Raw genomic sequence first — 23,699 nt, forward strand, 5'->3', positions numbered from 1 at the left:
AAAATTATGGCATTTGCAGGCAAATGGATGAAATTGGAGAATATCATGTTAAGTGAGATAAGCCAATCTCAAAAATCCAAAAGAAGAATGATCTCACTGATAAGCGGATGATGACCCTTAATGGGGAGTGGGAGTGGGACAAGAATGGAGGAAGGAGGGACTGTATAGAGGGAAAAGAGAGGTGGGAGGGGTGGGGGCGAAGGAAAAAAATAACGGAATGAATCAAACATCATTACTCTATGTAAATATATGAATATGCAAATGGTATGCTTTACTCCATGTACAAACAGAAACAACATATATCCCATTTGTTTACAATAACAATAAATAAATAAATAAATAAAAATCCAGGAAACCCTCTCTGCTATTAACAAAACTGGTTGATACCTGGAGAAGAAATGGTACCTCAGAAAAAAGTATGTACACACACACACGCGCGCGCGCACACACACACACACACACACACACACACACACAAACAGATAAAGAATGATGAGGAGCAGTAAAATTCCTTGCTTCTTTTATTGGGATACTAGGGATCACAGTCCTCCAGGATTTCGTAAATTGATTGTAGTCTAGTTCCTTGCATTTATTTTATTCATCTCTCTGTTTCATTATCTTCAGGGTAGACTTTTCTGACTTAGTATTTTCCCTCTTTAACCTACTTCAACACAGTTCTGCTACTTTCTCAGCTTCCCAAGTCCCCTTAGCCACCAATCTGTCTGTCTTTGTAGCCGCTCAGTCCTCAGAACCTGACACCACATGATCCTCTTTAGGCACTCAGTGATTGTTAACCGAATGAATATTTAAGTAATTGTTCTTTGCAACTTTAAAAAAATCACTGGTTTCATATCTCTAATAGAAAAAATGCCAAATAATTACCATGGTCTTCAAGGTCTTTTTGAACTGAGTGTGCAACTGGTCTAGTCTCTCGCTCTTCTCTCTTTCTTTCCTACCTTATGAGCAAAATACATCCAAGACTCTCAGCTTACCTTCCTGCACCAAGACACAAGACAGCTGACAATCACAGACATCACACACCTCTCTGGGCACAACCTCAGGCATGGACAGGGTATGTGTGATTTACAATCGCCAGTCCAACCCCATCCCTCCATCTCACTCGGGAGTTCCTGTTACAATGCTAATGAATGAAACTAGCATAATTTTAGTGAACTCTTTCAACCCACTCATTCGTTTCATTTAAAATTTGAGAAACATGAGCATACTTGATTTTTTTAAAGATACGGTTGACAAAACATAATTCCATTCAGACTCCATGGTTCAGAATCGTTTTTAATAATAACAGTTAACACGGATTGCTTGCTTTCCATTGCTTTCCAAATGTTGGGTATTCTTTAAATATTTTACATTAAATTTCCCAACAACCTGTGAAGTAAATACCACTATTATTTTCATTTTATAGAAGATAAAATTGAAGTGCAGCGAGCTTAAGTAATTTACACAATGTGGAACATGTAGTCAGTGGATATGATTTTCAATTTAAAAATGCTTTAAAGAACTGAAGATGTTTGTCAAAATAGTCCCTGAGGCCTGACACCTGAAGAGCACATATACACCAGACACACCACACACACACACACACACACACAAACACACACACACTTTAAGGTCTTAGGTAGACCTTGTTTTGAAATTCTATATTTTAATAAAAAATGCTAAAGCCCTCTCAGTAGAGTAGATATGATGATATACGTTAAGTAGCAATAGGCTTATTGAGCTCAACACCTGAATGTTTAAATGTCATTTTTGGAGCAATTGCTTTAACCAAATGATACTCTGATCTGGCATAGATTTTGTGATTAAACACTTTTGTTTTGTTTTTTGCATGAAATGTTCTACAAAAGAATGTGGTAGAATGCAGTAATCACAACTCTGAAATGTTTTCTTTTTTAAGTTCACTTCTTTATTTTTCATGTAATAGAAAGTGAAGTGGCATGTACACAAATAAATACACATATCTGTGCATGCTACATACATGCACGTGCACAAATTATTTTTACAGCTATGGCTCTGTGATCCTTTCTTTGGTGAGGATTTTCTGTATATTCTCCATCTTTTCCCTAAGATGCTGTGAAAAGTGAATGTCCTCTGGGTAAGTCTCTTTCTGAATCAGATGCTTTGGTTCAGGAAGTTAGTGGGTTCCTCTGCATCTCAATGAAAGCGGCTAATGGAGCCTACTGGGCAGCAAACTCTTCTGTGATGACATACATTTGCTTGTTCATTTGTTCCTTTCTGTGACAAAACATACTAATTGATAGTTTATTAAGCTATCAGAATATTACTGATATACTGGTCAGTATATTAAGGAAAGGATAAACACAAATAATAAAAGTTTGCATTTAAAACATAATTTAGAATGCTTTCTCTTCTTGATAGGCTGTTGATGTAAGAAAAAAATGGAAGGATGAAAACAGATAATGTTATGACTTTGTGAAAAAGTCAGAAAAAAAAAAAACCTGTTAATGAGGGATATTTGATATGCAAAAGTGGACAAATAGGCCTGGGGTGTAGCCGGTGGTAGAGTGCTTGCTTGGCATGTGCAAGGCCCTGGGTTCAATCCTTAGCACAGCAAAAAACAAAACTAAACAAAACAAAAAATAAGAAATGTGGGCAAATAGATAATATTAGATGAAAAATGACCTTAAACCTTAAACCTTGTGTCTACACGAACACAAGTAAACAACCTATTGTGATAGTGTTGAAAAGATGTGGACAGCACTGAAAGAATGATTGAAAGGAGGAAACAAGACAGAGAAAATTTCCTTCTGAGGAGCAGGTTGCATTCTTATTAGAACACCATAATCATTGCTTGGGAGATGGAGAGCTTGAAAATAGTTCAAAAGAAAAGATTTGGATGTTTAAGTATTTGGGAAAAAAAGTGTGTCTAGGTCAGATTTCCTCAATTTCAGCACTATTGGCATTCTAGAACAGATAATTCTTTGCTGTGGGAGTTGTGAATTGTGGAGTATTTTGAAACATCTGTAACTCTTACCCCATTAGCTGCAAATAGCACCCCACCTCCCCAATTGTGATCATCAAAAATGTCTCTAGACGTCATCAAACATCCCTGGGGGTGGAGTGGCAAAATCTCTTCTAATCAATAATCATTAATTTAGGCAGGTGGAGGTGACAAAGAATCCGTGGATTATAATGATTTTTTTACCTCTAAGAATTTTTTAATTTCCTTCCTAATATCTTCTGTTATCCATTCATCATATAATAGCATATTGTTTAATCTCCAGATGTTGGAATAGTTTCTGTGTTTACTCTTTCATTTATTTCTAACTTCAATCCATTATGATCTGATAGAATACATGCTAGTGTCTCTATCTTCTTGTATTTGCTAACATTAGCTTTGTGGCATAATATATGGTCTATTTTAGAGAAGGATCCATGTGCTGCTGAGAAGAAAGTGTATTCACTCTTGGTTGGATGGAATATTCTATAAATGTCCGTTAAGTCTAAATTATTGATTGTGTTGTTGAGATCTATGGTTTCTTTGTTCAATTTTTGTCTGGAAGATCTGTCCAGTGGTGAGAGCGGCGTGTTAAAATCACCTAGTATTATTGTGTTGTGGTCTATTTGGTTTCTGAAATTGAGAAGGATTTGTTTGACATACATAGATGAGCCACTGTTTTGGCATAGATGTTTATGATTGTTATATCTTGCTGATTTATGCTTCCCTTAAGCAGTATGAAATGACCTTCTTTATCCCTTCTGACTAACTTTGGCTTGAAGTCCACATTATCGGAAATGAGGATGGATACTCCAGCTTTTTTGCTGAGTCCATGTGCATGGTATGTTTTTCCCCATCCTTTCACCTTTAATCTATGGGTATCTTTTCTATGAGGTGAGTCTCTTGCAGGCAACATATTTTTGGATCTTTCTTTTTAATCCAGTCTGCCAGTCTATGTCTTTTGATTGATGAATTCAGGCCATTAACATTCAGGGTTATTATAGAGAAATGATTTGGTTTCCCGGTCATTTGGTTCATTTTTAAAATTTTGTTTATTTATTTGTTTGACACAACTTGTTTCCTCCTTTATTTGACAATTCCTTTAGGATAATTCCTCCCTTTGCTGATTTGCTTCTTTGTTTTTCATCTCTTCCTCATGGAATATTTTGTTGAGAATGTTCTGTAATGCTGGCTTTCTTTTTGTAAATTCTTTTAGCTTTTGTTTATCATGGAAGGATTTTATTTCATCGTCAAATTTGAAGGTAAGTTTTGCTGGGTATAAGATTCTTGGTTGGCATCCATTTTCTTTCAGGGCTTGAAAATGTTGTTCCAGGCCCTTCTAGCTTTTAGGGTCTGGATTGAAAAATCTGCTGATATGCGTATTGGTTTCCCCCTGAATGTAATTTGGTTCTTTTCTCTCACAGCCTTTAAAATTCTGTCTTATTTTGTATGTTAGGTATTTCATTATAATGTGCCTTGGTGTGGGTCTGTTGTAATTTTGTGTATTTGGAGTCCTGTAAGCCTCTTGAACTTGATTTTCCATTTCATTCTTCAGATTTGGGAAATTTTCTGATATTATTTCATTGAATAGGTTGTTCATTCCTTTGGCTTGTTTCTCTAGGCCTTCCTCAATCCCAATAATTCTTAAATTTGGCCTTTTCATGATATCCCATAGTTCTTGTAGATTCTGTTCATGATTTCTTACCATCTTCTCTGTTTGTTCAGCTTTGTTTTCAAGGTTAAATATTTTGTCTTCAATGTCTGAGGTTCTGTCTTCCAGGTGTTCTATCCTATTGGATATGCTTTCTATGGAGTTCTTAATTTGGTTTATTGTTTCCTTCATGTCAAGGATTTCTGTTTGGTTTTTTTTCAATATCTCTAACTCTTTATTGAAATGATCTTTTGCTTCCTGTATTTGCTCTTTTAACTGTCGATTGGTGCGATCAATCAATGCTTGCATTTGCTCTTTCATCTCATCATTCAATGCTTGCATTTGCTCTTTCATCTCATCGTTTGCTTCTCTGATCATTTTAATTATGTACATTCTGAACTCCTTTTCTGTCATTTCTTCTGCCATGCTGTCATTGGGTTTTATTGATGTAACATCTAGATTTGTTTGCAGCATTTTCTTTCCTTGTTTTCTCATGTTGTTCAGATATCAGTGGACCGCTGAGATATTGCAGATTTCCTCTGTTGATTTACAATGTCCCTGAAGATTTCTATATATCCCCTCTTAGCCTTCAGTAGGCTGAAGTCTTGGAGGAAGTTGATAATGCGGTGCTCCACAAGGAAGCTGCCTCTCTAGGAGTGGTGGCCTTCAGGTGGGGTATATTCCCTGCTAGTGGGCAGAGGTGCCTCCACTTGTTGACCAATGGTCATCCAAAGGGGACCTAGGCTGTGGGCTGAGGCAAGGCCTGTTTGGGCCTGTGTCTCTGGTTTTACCGTCCTTGTGGGGAAACCTCACCAGGCAGGGAAGACTCACCCAGTGGGGAGGTCTCGCTGGTCAGTTTCCTCCTAGAGGTTCCCCTCAATTTACAGCTACTGCCTGGGCTGGGCTGCCTTCCTCTGCAAAGTTTCCAGGGGCCCGGCCCTACCTCCTGGGCCTGGGAGCCTCACCCTTCACAGATGAATCTCCTTAGGCTGCCCCTCCTCAGAGAATTTGCCCATAGGCCTGGAACCTTCGCTCCGCCCTAAGCCTGTCTCTGTGCGGCTCTTCTACCCAGAAGCCTCCTAGATCCTGGGACCCTGTTCTGCACCTAAGCGCCTGGCTGCGTGGCCCCTCCTCTGAGCAGCCACCTGTGGCCCCGAACAATCGCTCTGAGTCCCAGAGACCCGCCACAGGCCTCTTCCTCCAGACAGCCGCCCAGTATGCCGGTGCGGTCACTAGGAGTCCAAGAAACTCACTTCGTGCCTCCTCCTCCCACCAACCACCCGTAGCCCGGGGCAATCAATCACTCCGAGTCGAAGTGACCCTCCCCGTTCCTCCTCCTTCTCCAGATAACCCCCCGGGTGTTCAGGAGCAGTCCCTCTGAGTGGCTCTGAATCCATGTGACCCGCTGCACGGGTCCTCTGGGCACCGCCCGGAGCTCTGGTGCGGCCCCTCAAGACCAAGCGTCCCACCACGCTTCTCCTCCAGGCAGCCCCCCTGTGTTCAGGAGCTGTCACTTTAAGACCAAACAACTCACCACTCGCCTTCTCCTCTGAGCAGCCGCCTGGAGCGCTAATGCAGTCACTGCGAGTCCAAAGGACCCGCCGCGCTCCTTCTCCTCCTTCTCCTACTCCTCCGGGCAGGCCCCGGGGTTCAGAAGTGGTCAGAGTCCAAACAGCTCGCCACGCAGCCCCTTCTCTGGCAACCGCCTGTAGCTCCCGCGTAGTCACCCGAATCCAAGTGGCCGCTCCTCTTCCTCCTTGTCCTCAGGGCAGGCCCCGGTGTTCAGAAGCGTCGTTCTGATTCCAAACAGCTCGCCGCGCAGCTTCTCCTCTGGCAACCGCCTGCAGCTCTGGCGCAGTCTCTCCGAATCCAAGTGGCCACGCTCCTCTCCTCCTCCTCAGGGCAGGCCCCGGTGTCCTGAGTCCACACAGTTCTCCCCGCCACTCCTCCCCCGGGTAGCCGCCGGAGCCCCAGTGGCTGCTCCGAGTCCCAGCGCTGTGCCGAGCGGCCTCCTCTACGGCGCTCCAGTGGGGGGAGGGGCGTCTCGCCGGCAGTTCTACTTCACAAAGTTTCCTGCGTTCCGGGACCCCCGTCCCATCCAGGATGCCCCCCCAGGGGGTGAGAGTCACCCGGCTACTTTCAGTTGGTCCCAAGCGTCTCATATCTCCTCTCTTGAATCCTGAGTTCTGGAGGAACACGTAATGCAGCCACCCTCTAGGCCGCCATCTTGTAAACATCATAATGATTTTTTTATATGGAACATACTGTGAGTATTTTTTGTTGTTGTTTTTTTTTTTTTTTTTTCATTTCACCAAAGGAAAAATGAAAGCAAACAGGATAGAAAAATCAGAGAAACATCTCTTGAGGATGTACAATGCATTTCAACTGATATATTTCCAAATGGGCATCCAGGGTAAGGTTGAGATATTGCGCATTACTGAAGCAGAACTTTTTTCAGTTGTGGTATCATACTTACAGTATTTACTAATTTCATTTATTTTATAGGACAACTAAATATTAAGTACTTCAAGCATTCTAAAATCAAGAAAATAAATCATATACATGTAACCCCCTGAAATTAAATCGTTTTTGAATCCATTCATTTCAGGTGTGTTTCTTTCTTGAACTTTTTTGTTTCTTTGTTTCATTTATTTTATAATGGGATAGTTCCATCCAGAGTGTCCTACTGTTTCACCTCATACGATCCCTTCTTACCCAGAGATAATCAATTACAGATATATGTATATAGCTTTGCGAATTTTTAAATTTACACTTTTACTAGGTATATTTGTATGTACTATTTGCATATAGGATTGAGTTCTTGGTGTTCTTGTGTGTTTTTACATAAAAGTATCTCTCTGTGTGTACCATTTCTGTATTTGTTTTTCATTGAATACTTATTTGCAGAATTATTCATGTTGGCATATATGATATTTGCACAGCAGGTACAATGAAACACTGTGAAGCAATTAAAATGAATGGACTAGTTTAATCACTTTAAAATAGCACAGCTAGAGACAAAATAAGGAAAGCATACAGGGCTATTTAGCTTACTTATATCCTAAATTTGGCAGCAGAGCCAAACCATTAGTATTTCAGAGGTGAAAATATTTGATCTGCACAACTCTGACATATACAGGAAAAAGGACTGAAACAGTCAGAAAAATATTCAGCCTCATTTTGTTTTCCAGAGCAGAAAACATTAGCTTTCTAGAATCTGAGAGAGTTAGAGCAGTCGGATGGCCCTAATGCCTGGGCAGGCAGGAGAGTTGGGTCCTCCTGTGGGGGAAGGAGGAAGGGCCTGCTGGGTCTCTCCAGGGACTGAGCTAGATTTGTAAAAGGAACACACTGGAAGCCACTGGGAAAGAACCCTGCACTCAACATCAGCCTGCGCATGACCGAGTGGCAGCTTAGCCCTGAACAGGACCATCTCTTCTGGGTAAAATCTCAATATGAAGACCAGAAAGAGCCAGCATTTCAGGGTGTCTGAGAGCTGGAGACCTTTGTGGTTAGAAAGGCAGTGTCCTGGTGTTAGCCTTGGGTTTAGAGGAACATAGCATGATGACCACAACTTCAGCAACAATGGCCATTGGAAGAGGTTGAAATAACATTGAGAGGGAGGAAATAAGCCCTGTAATCAAGACTTAAGTCCTTACTGGTTGAGGTCAGACCTGGACAACGGTAGTTGAGAATCTTAAGATACTGTAGATCCCTGCTCAGGGTCAATGACACCTGAAGGAGTCTGAGGGTCCAGTGTGTCTGCTTATGGGTGCATGAGGGAGAGACTGTCATTATTTTGGTCCTTCTACCTCAATTTAAAGTCATTGGACTCACAGGATGTGGGAAGTATTCGAGATTCTCAAAAGCATGAAGTATAATCTCCTGATTACCAACTTTAGGATTTGTCTCTTAAAGTGAAATAAAATACTGTTTTAGCTTGGGTTCCCTACAAAAGCAGAGCCTGAAGCAATGGCTTTCATACTGATAGTTTGTTTAGGAAATGGTTTCAAGGAACAGAAAAAAAGCAGCAATGGGAGTGTGAAACAAAGAAGGAAAAAAGTCAAAACAAATATGTGTTATTTGATATGGACACAAGCTCAATCCTACCAAGACCTCCCAGATGTTACAATACTGTCCACAGAGATCAACCTCCCTCCTGAGTGAAAGCTTGTGACCTCCACCTCACTTCCAGGTTGTACGTGTCTGAGTGCTGAGCTGTTTCCTGCAAGAGTCTAAATCACCAGAAAAGACCCAGTGGGGAAAGCTGGAGATCTCTGGCACAATCAAAATAAGGAATTTTCTAGTTGCCCCTGTCCCAGAAGGTTGCCACCATGATGACTGAAGTCAAACATGGGCTAAGGGATATGAGAGGTCCCAAGAGGTATTCTCATACAGATGTGGCATTCTCAAAATCAAACTTACCAACCGTAAGTTATAAAAACATGATTACTGATTTTGGTCAAAGGCCAAATATGAATAGATAGCATCAAATTTTTAGTTTGAGAAAACGTTATCTTGAGATGTAACGTATTTATCTTGTGTAGTCTAAAATGGTCTTTGCAAAAGAGATTGGTAATAGATAACTTTCAATTGGCGACATTCTATGTTGCAGTGATTTTTGGTTTGGGGGTGAACATAGAGTAGTGTTAATATTAACTTAATTAAGGAAAGTATTGCAGAAGATAGTATTTTATAGGAAAAAATTACACAAGCTTATCAGTAGTAATTTTTGCATGGTTTGCAATCAGATTCCAGATGAAAAGCATAGATCTTATCTTAAACTAAGGACATTTGGAAGCTGAGTCTATCAAATTATTATCAGGAGTGCTATGTGAGATTATAAACCTGTAACCAAGTGGACAAAATCTTAGTTATATTCTGCAAATTCACCTTTCAACAGGTAGTATAAAAGGGTCACACTATTTTTTTCTGTAAGGCACCTGTGATTGAAGTGAAGTAGTTCAAAACTGCACATGGATGCTCCCCAATGCTCCACATATTGTTCTGATTAATTTAGAAGTGTTCTCGTGGAATCGTTGGGGGACAAAAGGAAAATCAGGAAAAGAAATAAAATGAACTCCTTCAGTTACATTAAAATAGAACCGAATAATGATCCTAAGTTTTGTTACTAACCCAGGAAGTACACTAATCAATATTGCACAAAACCAAATATAATAGATGTGAAGTCAAATGCTATTTTGGAATACTTCATCATTTTTGCCAACTTGGTGAAATGCTCAACATGGGAAATTTTATATAATCTCAGATACGGCAGAGTTCCTCTTGAGCTTTGAGTATAATTGAGGCCGCTAAGAAAAGTGAAATGTCTAGGAAATTTGCCCCAAATTTAAAATCCTAAAAGTCAGGTAGATATTTACTTTCTCCTATGTAGCCACTTCCCTTATTTTCAGTAAAGTTGAAATTTAACCAATGTTTAACTTATTTTTAAGCCCTTGGTTGTTTGATAGGAATGATTCTACACAGTCATGCATTAAAATACCATCAATTAAAAATCATTGAGGTAAATTGTATATTAGATTAATCACTGGCATTTTAAACACAGAATTTTAACTATACTTGCTAAGTCTTTGGTAGTCAAAATGCACCACACCTGTGAACAAGTGGATAATTCTTAAAATGAAGAGCACATGCTTTTTTAGTGGGTATATTTTATCCAGTAAATACATACCAGCACATGGGGTATAGAGTACAACTTATCTCTCTTATAATGAAATTCTAAATGTGTTTTTGTCTCACCATATTTTTTCCCTCCACCATGACTTTCTGATTATTAACAGAAAGTTTTGTTTTTAAGTTGATATCTAGATATTTTTTTAAAAAAACTGTTAGAATATCAAATAAATGTCAATAATTCTGAGAAACCAAAAAATCTATCAGAAAGGTATTTTTTTCAAGGAAATAGCTTGTGTCAGGTAGAGATGAACTAAATCTGAGAATTTCTTATATCTTATTGTCATAAATCTTTCCTCTTTGGGCATTTCTATCCATTCAGTAGCTTCATTAATTTAGTGGATTCAATATGTTTTCTCCTTCAAGGAAGATATGGTATAATTTAATTTCCAAAGAATCGAGGTAATATTATTTTATAAAAACTGGTAGATAGACTTGGGATCTTTATTTTGCTTTTATTTAGGTTATTTATTCAAGGGTGTCAGCTTTCAGTTGCTATTCTGTTGGGAAATGTCAATTGTCTATATTGCTGAAATATCAAGAATGCTAGGAGAAAATATTTAAGAAATCTGAACATATTTTACCTACATAAGAATAGAAAAAAATGTCATTCTGAGTAAGGGTCATTTTCTGTCCAGTCTAGCATTCAGACTGAGGAAGATGGCGTGGCATTCGGAGTACGTCTTCCTGAATGTCAGATTGAAAATTCACAGGTGTACCCTAAAACACCCATAGCATTCTAAATAAATCTTTGTGACTATTCTCCAAAAATATTTTCTAAACCCATTTATATCCCAGGAGTTATTACTATTATTATTCAACATATTCTGTTTGGCATCAGTATTTATGAATTCTTGTCTTTTACTAGTAAAAAGCAAATGTTTTTGTTAACAAGATCTTTGATAACTCTTTCAGTACCTATATCGGTGAAGAGTTGGGTTGATTTCCTTCTGTGGTAGGTACTTCAGAGAGCGGTGTTTTTATTTATGTGAGGGAAGCAGGTGGAGAAGAGAAAAGATTATGCTTAAAAAGTTTACCTAAAAAGTTCCCTGAAAATCAGTCAAGTCTTACATAACTGGGATGATCTACAAGAGTTTTCCTTAAAATTTATGTGTAGAAATTTTGCTAATCTCCCAAGCCTCTGCTTTAGATGTATCAGGGACCTACAGATCAGTGAGTATTAACAGGTACTTCCCAGAAAAATGACACATTTAGTTTTCCTTAGCAACTTTCTGTAAGGGGGAAAGGCCTGATAGCTAGCCGTTTTAACACATTTGCCGGAAAGATGTGCTGTATACCAAGAGAATATATTCAAGATCTTCTGGAGAATTTGAAAAAACTTATAAAAGCCCACTGATCACCAATATTTTTTATTAGGGGCACCAAGAATGTAAGTATAAATCTGAAATCCATTTTGGCTGATGTGAATGTTCTTTGCTGAAAGCTTAATAAATTGCATGAATTGATGTCTAAAATGTTTAGTACGGTGTCTGTTACTACATCACCATCATCATTACCACCATTATCATCAACATCATGTCTAATGTTTATTGAAAATTTACTACCTGATAAGCACAATTCTAAGCATTCTGCATGCATTAGATTTTGAGAGTCCTTACAGAAAGCCTTTACCATAAATACTCTTATATCCCCAATATGCAGCTTATATTCTTAAAAATGTTTCAATTAAAAATACTTAAATAGATGATAGAAATTTAAATACTAGATAGATATTAGATAATTATATAAATATTGGATATCTAGATATTAGAGAAATATTTAAAGTACATTGTATAGATGATGTCAAATAATAGATCTTCTTCTAGGTCACTGATCTTGATAACAAAGAGCACCTGGCCATAGGTAATGTTCTACAAAGGACTGTAACCCCATGGTATGCAGAGTGATGAAGTGCATACTAGACAAGAAGGTTTACAAAGCTAGTAGCAGTGACTCTTGCCTGAGGTAATTTCTCCCTCTCCTTCCATTATAACTCTCCATCCACTGAACTATGGAGTCCCAAGATCCAACACCAAAGGTAATAAACTGATAAGACTAAGAGGACATTTGGGTTTCAATAATTAATTTCTGTGATGACACTCAGATATGTCTATCACTAAGATTTGATGGGATGAAATGTATATTTTCTTAGAATATGATAATATCTGACTTTAGTACCAAAAGTTCAACCAATCTAAAAGCATACCCATAACAGAAAAGCATGTTCTTATGCACATGTATGAACATGTAACAATGAATCCCCCAATTGTATACTACCCATTTGAGTTGTAACTATATATATTTTTTTAAAAAACCTTCAAACTAAGAACTGAAAGGTATATTCAGAGGTATATTCAGAAATATCCAACTGGAAATCCCTGTCATAAAACAACAGATAGCACTTGATAAAAAGGCTTGACTTTTTTAGCTAACGGTTTGATCTCCCATGAGATTAACAAAACAATGAGCATATTTTCTGAACTATGGTTGATAATGAAATGATTGGTGAACTAGCAATGTTCTTGGGGAAAGTGACCATTGTCATGGTGAAAGAAACACAAAAAGGAATCTAAGCGCATTCTTAGTTTGCAAAATTCACTCAAAGAATATGACAATGAGTATCTGATCTGTGATAGCTTTTTCAGCAAGTTGGAATTTCAACTCACCTAATGTCATTTTTATTATATTCTGACTGGTTATGTTATAAAATAGAGAAGGAATATCAAATGATTGTCTTCTGTTTCAGGCTAAAATATACTTAAAACTGTCTCAGAAATATAGGTCATTATTCTAATTATCAAAACCTAATCAATGTGACTAGTAAAATCAAAAGAACTAGTAGTCTCATATAAAACAACAAACAAATCATGAAGCATTTCTTAAATGACTGTGCTGAGAAACTAATGTAGCTAAAAACATGCATTTGATTATTCTCCATCCTTCTTTTTCCAACTGAATTATAGTGCTTTAACTTTTCCTCATTGAAATAACTTAAATATGTACAATAAAATATTGTAGTCTAAATATATATATATTTTATTCCGACCCTGAGTTATATATTTAACCATAGTTAATTATTTTGCCTATAAATGCTTTTAGATGGTGCAATTTGTTCTTAATGTCTTAGCTTTCTTCTTCGGTCACAGCTGGAGTGGAACATGGAGACTCCATGGAGCACGTCTTTCTGGGTGAATGTTTAAAAAAAAATCACAACTAGTAGGCAAAAAGCCATTTCCTCTAGTCAGGCTGTGGTTATCTTGATCTAGCATGACAAATTGGTGTTCCCAGAGTGGCTGCAAAGTAATCAGACTGTGACAAATGGTTTACTTATAGCAATTTGTTTCCATTTTACTGAAAATTTCCACAGTCTTAAAAAAAAATAGAAAGAGTTTTAATGGTATTTGAACATGGTGAGTGTTCTGCTTGAAATGAACAAAGTTAAAATTGAGACTCACTGTGCTCATCCATGAGATGTGACCAGAAATGTGACTTTGTGGGTCATAGATAAGTAGAAGGGAAGTCATGCCTCAACCCATGGTGACAGAACTGAGTGACCTGAGACATGACGTCACAGTCCCAATCAAAACACTTATCAAATGGCTTACTTTTGGACTCAGTTTACTCCTGGACTAGATGTTGTATGGTCATTTAGCTCAACAATTTAATTTATTTTCTTTGAAGGTCTGCCTCAAGCCTGCAGGATACATTATTGCTGCAATTAAGGAATGTGCCCTTTATCTGCATCTTCCTCGCTGAAGTGAGTTGATTCCCTCCACATCTTTGCAGAAGATACTCCCTCTTCTACCCTACTTTCATGCAGGAAGGTAGAGTCGGGACACAGAAAGGACAAAGTATAACATTAGGAGTTAGCTCTGCGAGGTAGATGATTAGTAAAACAATATGCCAATATTATGCTATTTTCCCTTGTAAAGTCAGATTTATTATCTCCCCATTTTATAAGTAAAGGCAACTCATAAAAATCAAATAAATGATTAGAGACGAAGTATCTGTGATGTCTTCTTCCTGTTCAGTTTCTCTGTACCATAACTTATTTCACTGAATCCATTGATCTATGTTGTGGGTTAATGTAATTGACAAACAAGAAAGAAGTGAGAGAAAAATATCAATGTATTAATGGGAAAACATAACTAATTAAATAGATATCAAATTTAAAACAGAGGAAATAAATTCTTAAAGTCATTGCTTTTGATTCAAACATGTTCTACACAGAGCTACATGCATTACTCCGTGTCTATTCATTACTTTTACATTATGCTACCCCTCTAATTTTGTTGCTTCTATTCATCTATATACCGAGAAAGGAAAATCCCTAAACAAGAAAAGATGTTTTTATTCTGTGTAACATATCTTCACAGGCCTAGTTACATACAGTACTTACATAGTTATTTTCTTATGCCAGTAATGTTTCCTCACAATTATTTGAAATTCTTTATAATATCATAAAATTTAAATAAACCAATAATTGAATGAGTTGCAAGCCATCATCTCCTCCTCACATTATTTTTTATTTTGGAGTCTTGTCTTCTCAACCTGCTTTGTTTTCCTCTTTGTGATCAGGTCATTTTTTGGGCATAATACACATAATTTTGTTTATGGTTTTTCCCTCAATATCTAAGGAAGGCCTTTGAGATACATACAACCATTTTATCAACAAAAGTAAAACAAGTTATTTGGTTTTATTTAAGTAACAAAGATAATTTATGTTCCTCTCCCTTTAAATGAAGTGGAAATCATGCAACCTATGGTCTACTTAGTCATGAACCCTTTACTCAAATTCCATTTCTAATCTGATTTATTTCCTAGATTTAAAATGTTTCCCCAGTCTAAAATAATAAGTATATTTTCATTGTTCAAAGAAAATAGGGCAAATATTTAAATATGCATATTGGTGGAAATATGTAAGGCTGTGTAAAAAAATATTTTATAATCTGCCAATGACTTCCATAATAATTCATACTCTGTAATGATTTGTTCTTTCCTGATTTTCAACATAGGATCAGATGCGGGCTTTGCACTTGTCATTAGAATACATATTTATAATCTACTCCCATTTTCATTTGTATTATCCAATCAAATAGTCTTTGTACTATATTATATGTGTGAGTTTTTGAAGAATTTTCTAATTTTTCAAAAATTTTTAAGAACCTGTTTAAAATTGTTGTGTTCTTTATTGACTTAATTTGTTCTATGGTTTAACTGCCCTCTCCAAAATTCATGTTGAAATTTAACTGCCATAGTAATAGAATATAAATTACATCTCTAGAGGCGTAAACTATATTTAAGTTTGAGTTCATTATTACTAGTCAGTCTACTTTTTTGCCAGATTCTACACAAAGTGTCCACCACCTGGCATCAGTCATGTCCAGTATACCATTTTCAAGTTTAAAAAAATGTTATATAAGCTTGCTAATTTTGATAATATTTTTGTATTATATTAAAAATTGAGGTCAAAACACAAATTCTCCTTCTCCCAGCCTCTTTGATCAGTATGGTTATGTAATCCTACTTATCCAAAGAAATAGAAAGACAGCACAATTTAAGGAATATTTTGCTTTCCATCATAACTTTGCCACCAAACCCATATCAAGTTATGTATTCTATGCTGCCATAACAGAATACCATAGACTGGACAAGTTTTAACGAACAGAGATTTATTGGCTCATAGTTCTAGAGAATGAAAAGTCCAGTATTCTTTTCACAGCAGCAATCATGATGATAATAAATTCAACTATGTTCTTTTCTCTCTCATGATCAGTTATCAACCCAAATTCAGGGTCCTTTGGTCAATTATCCTCTCACTTAGTATCACATTACATAATTATCCTCTCCAAGCAAGTTCCTTCTTTTACGATTAACTTTTTCCCTTTCATAGTGACTGCTGGATCCTACATGCTCTTACCACTCTGTATCAGTAATCTTATCAAAGAAAAAAATCTGCCACTTATGTATTTATTTGAAACTTGGATCTTCTCTGGAATACCTCTTGTATCCCAGTTGAATAAACACTCCTTATTCTTCCTGCAAGGAACATGATGACTTAAATAAAGAACTGAAAATTTTCCAGCTCCCAAATATCACTGTCTTTAAGTTTCGTGATAATTGGATATGCCATCATTGACTGATCTTGGTTGTTGTCACCCTCTCTGTTCTTGACTACCTTTGATCACTCACTGTGACTGAGATCTGGCTCTCAGTCTTCTTTACCCCCACAGTGAAATCAATCATCATCAATTGGATTATTTCTAACAAGTAGCCTCAAAATGACTTGACATTATTATCAACATGCGCACCCTTAACTTTGGTCCCCTAAACCACGGTCACAAACAGACTGTGGATCTCATCACTCAGAGTCTTCTTCATGAAATCTTAAAACTCAGTGCATCTTATCAAGTCTCCTGCTCTCTTGGGTCTTTTTATTCCCATACATTTCCTTCATGGAGAATTCTGGATTCCCTTTCCCTTCACTTAGTGACAGCCCATCACCCCCTCATAGTTTCCTTTTATTTTGCTGACTCTTTGGTGGTTTGTTTCAACAACTTTTTGTTATTATCTTAACACTCACTCTCATTCCTTCACCTGACAATCATAAAACTTTCAGATCATCTATCTTTTATCTGTCCAACCATCCATCTCATTGTTTGCTGTACCCAGACTTTTGAATTCTGTTAGAAACAATAAAGCAATTGTATGAATTTAGTGCCAACTATTTGGTCTCCAGATGGGTTTTCAGTAGAGCTCAGCAATTCTTTTCAAAGTCCCTGGTTCTGTCTTCTCTCCAATTTCCCATATTTGCCATTTCCAAACAAAACTAATAACTTTATACTTCCTACTCCACAACTATTGTCCTCATTCACAAGCAGATAACTTGCCTCTTAATTCAGACACATTTTCAGGCTATTTTGTGTTATACTTTCTTAACTTCACACATTCATATTCATAAATATGTGCTGTTAGGGATAATAAATATGCTCTTTCCCTTTTATTTTCTGATTTTACTCTATTAGTGATGGTCACCTATTTTTTTTTTGGAAGTCTCTTTCCTGGAGAGTTATTTTAGTTAGGGTATTATAGACATTGCTTTTCTTTTTGTTTATTTGATTTTTAAAATTGAGATGAATGAAGAGATTGTAATAAATGTCTTTGAAAGCCACATGGGTTTTTTTAGGAAAGAAAGTCTATATCTTGAAAAATACCTTTCAAAAATGAAGAAGGAAAGATGCCTTCAGAGAAAATAAAAGCTGAGATAATTTAATATCAAAAGACCTGTCCTTCGGTAAATGGTAAATGCTATAGGAAAATGATCTCACATAGAATCACAGAGCTACAAGAAAAACCAAAGCACCTCAAAAATGGTGACTATGGGAGTCACACATAAATAAACAATAACATTAGTTATTTGTATTATTTGTAACATATAGTCATTAAGATACAAAGACAGCAAAAAGATCAGGAAGGGGTTAAATGAATTTAACTGTTTTAAGTTTATACATCACAAGAGATAGTAAAAGTAATGATTTCAGGGAGACTATAATCAACTAAGAGTACTATAATTCCTAAGGAAACAACTAAAATAAAAATGCAAAATTTAGTTTTCAACTAAAAAATTAATGAGGAAAATATAAATAATAATAATAAAACACTTTTCAATAGAAAAGAAAGAATAAAAGGAGAAATAAAGAAAAAAGATGAAACAAACAGAAAATAAATGAAACTTTACCATTATACTCAAGTAAAGCAATAATGATATTACATGAACTAAGAGTCCAATTAAAGGGTTAAGAAAATAAAACAATACCTAATGGGGACTGGGGCTGTAGCTCAGAGGTATAATTCTTTCCTTACACGTGTGAGGCACTGGATTTGATCCTCACATAAAAATAAATAAATAAAATAAAGGGCTTGTGTCCATCTACAACTAAAAAAAATATTTTAAAAAATATATAATGAAGGGTAGCAGAATACGCCAAAATATGCCACTTTGGCGTAGGGTCATTTTGAACTGAAGACAACTGAGAAGTAGAAATAAGGAAAGACTTCTCCTCACTCCATATTTGCCCAAAAGCAGGACATAGATTTACAAACGTGTTCCTCTTCTTTTTACCAGGAAGGACAAAAGTTTATCACTAGAGGTGCTTATCAACCCCTAGGTGGCACCAGAGAAGTCGACATAAGCTTTAATAACTAACTTTTTCTACAATTAAGGTCCCATTTATTTGCTTCCCTACAATCTGCCACCCCAGAGACTGGAGACTCAAGGTTCACTTTGTCTTGACACCTCTCCAAAAAACATATTGTTCGTAGCTACAGATGGAGTGCTAAACCACCTGCATGAGTTTTACCCATCTCCCTGGTGTCTCCCAAGTACATATATGACATATACCTTAATAAACATGGGTTTTTTTTCTCTTGTCATTTTGTTTTTTGTTATTGTTAATTCGTCTTTTGAAACTGGGTCTCCTGTGAAGAATTTGGAAGAGTGGAAAGGAAATTATTCTTTTCCTCTCCTAAAGCATCTATGTGCTTTTTATAAGACACAATTTGATGTGCTGGTGATATAGCCCATCACGTAGAGTGCCTGCCTCGCATGCTGGAGACCCAGGTTCCAGTTCCCAGCAATCTGTTAGATTGCGGAAATAACAAAGAAAGAAAGATACAATTTGAAACAAGTAAGTATAAAAGTCAAAAACATATACTAGGGAAAAAATAGTCTATTTCCAGACAAATACCATTGAAGGCAAGAAGTATAATAGAGATACAGAGGAATTTCTCAAAATTACCAAAGAAAATTCAATATAAGCATAAATTCCAAAATCAGTAATTTGTCTAATAAATGACTTATAAGATGGCTTTAAAATATATAAAGACCCAATTGTCCATTTATAGAAAGAGTAATACACAAATGGTGACATAGTTATATAGCAGAAGAAAATATAGAATAAAAATGATTATTTATTCCTTGCTTAAAAAGCATATAAATTCTGGGGCTGGGGTTGCGGTTCAGTAGTAGAGGGCTTACTTAGAATGTGCGAGGCACTGGGTTTGATTCTCAGCACCACATATAAATAAATGAATAAAATAAATACCCATCAACATCTAAAAATTTTAAGACAAAGCAAAACATAAAGTTCAATGACCTAATGTTTCAAACACCAGAGTTCATAGGTATGGATTCTTTCATACAAAGTTCAAAACCTAGCACAACTCATCTGCAGTAACAGAGGTCAGAAGACTAGTTACCATTATGGAGAAAGACATATGTGCATTCTCATTATAAAAATTTGCTCAGTTTGCTTAAATATAAAGTTCAGATTAGATTGAACAAGAAGGTGCCTGGTGTTCACATTACATGCCAATAGAGTGAAGAGCAGTCCTGACCCTAATACCTATGTGTCTCTCTCTTCTCATGGTGTCACCCTTTCAGGTTCAGATATTTGTGGGTTTCCATTGTAAGAAATCCTAGAGAAAATGAGTGACTTTAAAAGCAAAATTAAATACCTTCCAGGGGCATTTTCTAGTCTCTAGTTCAAACTTATAGGAAGCTGAATATACAAGAAATATTGTGTCACAGCCCTGGGAAGGGAAAAATCCTCCATTTGGCTTCTTCAATATAACAAAAAGCATTCTCTCTCTTTTACTGAGCCTAATGTCTTAGTTTTCAATCTCACTCTCAACCAATCAAAACGGTCCAAAAAATGACTTCAAAATCCTTGTTAGTTTCAATACCAATACACTGGATATGAAATTTGATGACAGAGCACCCAGGAAAACTTTCATGGTAATATAAAGGGCTCTTGTACAACCAGTTTTCTTGAAATTATGCTCAACTGTTCAATGCTTTGACTAATATCAAAAGAAAAGTGGAGGATGTTAAAATATTTTATTTTTAAGAAGTGCAGGAATTATCAGTAGGTAGCTCCAAATATCTACTGAGTCTTTAAACTGTGTGCAGCAGTTTCCAACACTACCATTTAATCTTGCTGATCCCTTCCTTTCAACCATACTCAGATCTTTGAACTATTCTAAAGATACACCCTACTCCTTGAAGCATTAGGAGCAGAAATAATTTACAACTGAAAACTGTATTGTGAGACAGAAGGAAATCTGTATAGCATAACACATGTAAGAAAGTTCATCAAATTTCCTGCAGATATTCCTGTTTTTCCCAATATGTTCCTTCTTCCCTCTGGTTTCATTATCTTTCTGCTCTTTTTCTTTCTTCTTCTTTCCCCCTTTCTTCCCAGAAACTATAAAATCCCTTCATCCATTCAATTGTATGCTCAGCTCTGATTATCACCATTCATAATTAGCTGAATAGTTTACTTAAGTACACCTGTAACAGTGGTCAATTCACCTAAACAACTCAGCTGTCATCAATGCAATACCTCATATTTTGAGTCATAAAGTTTTAAATAGAAACCTAAACCAACAAGATGTGAAATCTTTTCCCAAGTTTACACCAAATAAATTAGTTAAATTGAAAATTGAATCCTTGACCAAATTTCTCTGCTTTTTTTTTTTTTTTTTTTTTTGTAAGAAATCCTAGAGAAAATGAGTGACTTTAAAAGCAAAATTAAATACCTTCCAGGGGCATTTTCTAGTCTCTAGTTCAAACTTATAGGATGCCTGAATATACAAGAAATATTGTGTCACTGCCCTGGGAAGGGAAAAATCCTCCATTTGGCTTCTTCAATATAACAAAAAGCATTCTCTCTCTTTTACTGAGCCTAATGTCTTAGTTTTCAAGCAAATAGTACAGGACCTAATGAGTGATTAAAAAGCAAGCTGAGACAAAAACAAAAACAAAAACAAAAATGAGTAACTTGAGGGCTGGGGAGATGGCTCAGTTGGTAGAGTGCTTGCCTTGCAAGCACAAGGCCCTGAGTTCAATTCTCAGCACTGCAAAAAAAATAAATAAATAACTTGAAAGAATTCATTTACACGTGGAATCTAAAATATATGAGAGTTGAAGTACAGAGCAGAGTGGTAGTTATCAGGGAAGGGAGAGGACAGGGAGTTGCGCACCAAAGGGTACAAAGTTGAAGACACACAGGAAGAACAAGTTTTGAGGGTCATTGCACAGCAGAGTGACTATAGTCAATAATGATGTGTCGTATTTGTCAAAATAACCCAGAGGCCAGATTTCAAATATCTCACCACAAAAAGTAGGTAATTGAGGTGATGAACATGTCAATTAGCTCCATTTAATCATTTCATATTGTATACATATATTGAAACATCCCATCATACCCCATAAGTGCTCAGAACTATGATATGTCAATTAAAGGTAATATTAGTAGAACATTTTTTAATTAACTAAAACGGTCCTGTTTTCAAGTGGTTGAAAATCTTGTGAAAAGGAAAGATGAATATAGAAATGGCTGTAATGCAGTGATGAATATGAAATGTGATATAATAAAGGTGACCTGTCATTGACCCACAGAGAATTAAGAGAGAGCAGACCACTGACCTGATGAACATGCTGGTGTTGTGTAACTGCCAGTCATGCTCATTGCATTCTAAAATGATATCATTGTTTTCTGATTTACATGCTCTGGGTTTTGTTTTTGATTTAATTTATTCTAATTCTCTATCTCTTTATTTATTTATTCAGTGCTGGGAATCAAAGGCAGGGACTTGTGCATGCTAGTCAAGTACACTATGATGGAGTGACATCCCAACCTTCAATTGAATAAATTTCACCAAGTTTTCCCAAAATTTTTTTAGCATCTGAATAATATCTATCACTCCTGAGAGCCACATTGAGCTTTTCTTAGAAAATGAAAAACCTTACAATTTTGTGGCAACCATTATGCACACAATGTGCCCTTAAATGAAACATTTAATTTTATTTACTTATATGTGACATTTGGTTGAATACCAGCATCTGAACTATGTGACTCCTTCATTAGTCTGGTGGAGAATATTGATGTTAAATACCCAGATAAACAAGTGTTAATCATGTACATAAAATCTAATCATCTCTCTCTTTTTAGGTCTTTAATAACATTCACTATTATTCTGAGTCAATGTTAGTAGTTGAATTTATTGTTATAGGTCATATAGGTAAAAGGACTTCTCTAGTTGTGATTGATAAAACATCAAAACTTTCATTTGAAGAAATAACACTTGCTAGCTCATTTTCCCTCTTGTATGTCAAGTTGAACTGTAAGTCCTCTCATTTCTACTTCTTAGACATCTCTCAAACTCTGTATTTCTCATGGTGATGTGTATTCATTTCCTATACAAACCTAGTGCTTGAAGGCAGCACATATTTATTCCTTCCCATTCTAGAGTTCAGAAGTCCAAACTGGGTCTCACTGGACCAAGATTCAGGTATTCTTGCAGCTGTTCTGCTTCTGGAGTCCCTGGAGGACAGGCTGTTTCTTAGCCTTTGCTTTTCCTGACTTCCAGAACTTTCACTATTACTTTGCTCATCGGTAGGCAGAAGTGTTGCATCTTCAAATTTCTCACTCTAACCTTCTCTTTTATTTTCTTCCACCTTAAAGACCCTTTTGAGTACATTGGACCCACACACATAATCCAGAATAATAATCTCTGTATTTTAAAACCAGTAGCTTAGCAGCCTTAATTCCATCTGCAACTGAAATCCCTCCTTGCCATGTGTCTCAGTTCATTTTCTGTTGCTAATAACACAATGCCACAGATTGGGTAAATTATACAGCAGAGGTTTATTTTGGTTCCCAGATGTGGTCCAATGTTGAGGATCTGCATTTGGGGATGACCTTCTTGCTAGCAGAGTCTTGAAGTATCAAGAGGCAACACATGGCAAGAGACAGGGAGTGGAGCAATGTGTGTGGTCTCTCTCTCTCTTCATAAGTACACCAGTATCTAATCACCGTGATCTCACCCTGATGATCTCGGCTAATTCCAATTACATTCCAAAGGTCCTACATCTATATACTGTAGTAAGATTAAGGTTTTAGCCTCTTAATATTTCAAGATGGGGATTGAATTTGAACCTGAACTTTGGAAGGCTTAAAACATATTCAAACCACAGAGCAATGTAATTAATGTAGCATAGAGTTCACAGGTTCTGGGAATAGGATGTAGACATCTTTGGGGGGCATTATTCCATCTACAACATAACTTGTAGTCATGGTTCTCTCCACAATCAGCTGTGTCTCAAATTTCTAGAAAGTGTATTAACATGCCTCCATTCTTCTATTCTGTTCCTCTCTGCATCCATTCAATGCTTGTCATCCCTCTACCCTCCATACTTCACATTAATGTTCAACTCCCTTAACAGGGGTTCCAAGACCATACATGATCTGAGGTTATCCCAGTTCCGTTTCCTCTCTGATCCCTCCTCCTGCACCTGTTTCTTATATTCTCGTTATG

Source organism: Sciurus vulgaris (assembly GCF_902686455.1).
Source record: "Sciurus vulgaris genome assembly, chromosome: 3".
Classification (NCBI taxonomy): Eukaryota; Metazoa; Chordata; class Mammalia; order Rodentia; family Sciuridae; genus Sciurus; species Sciurus vulgaris.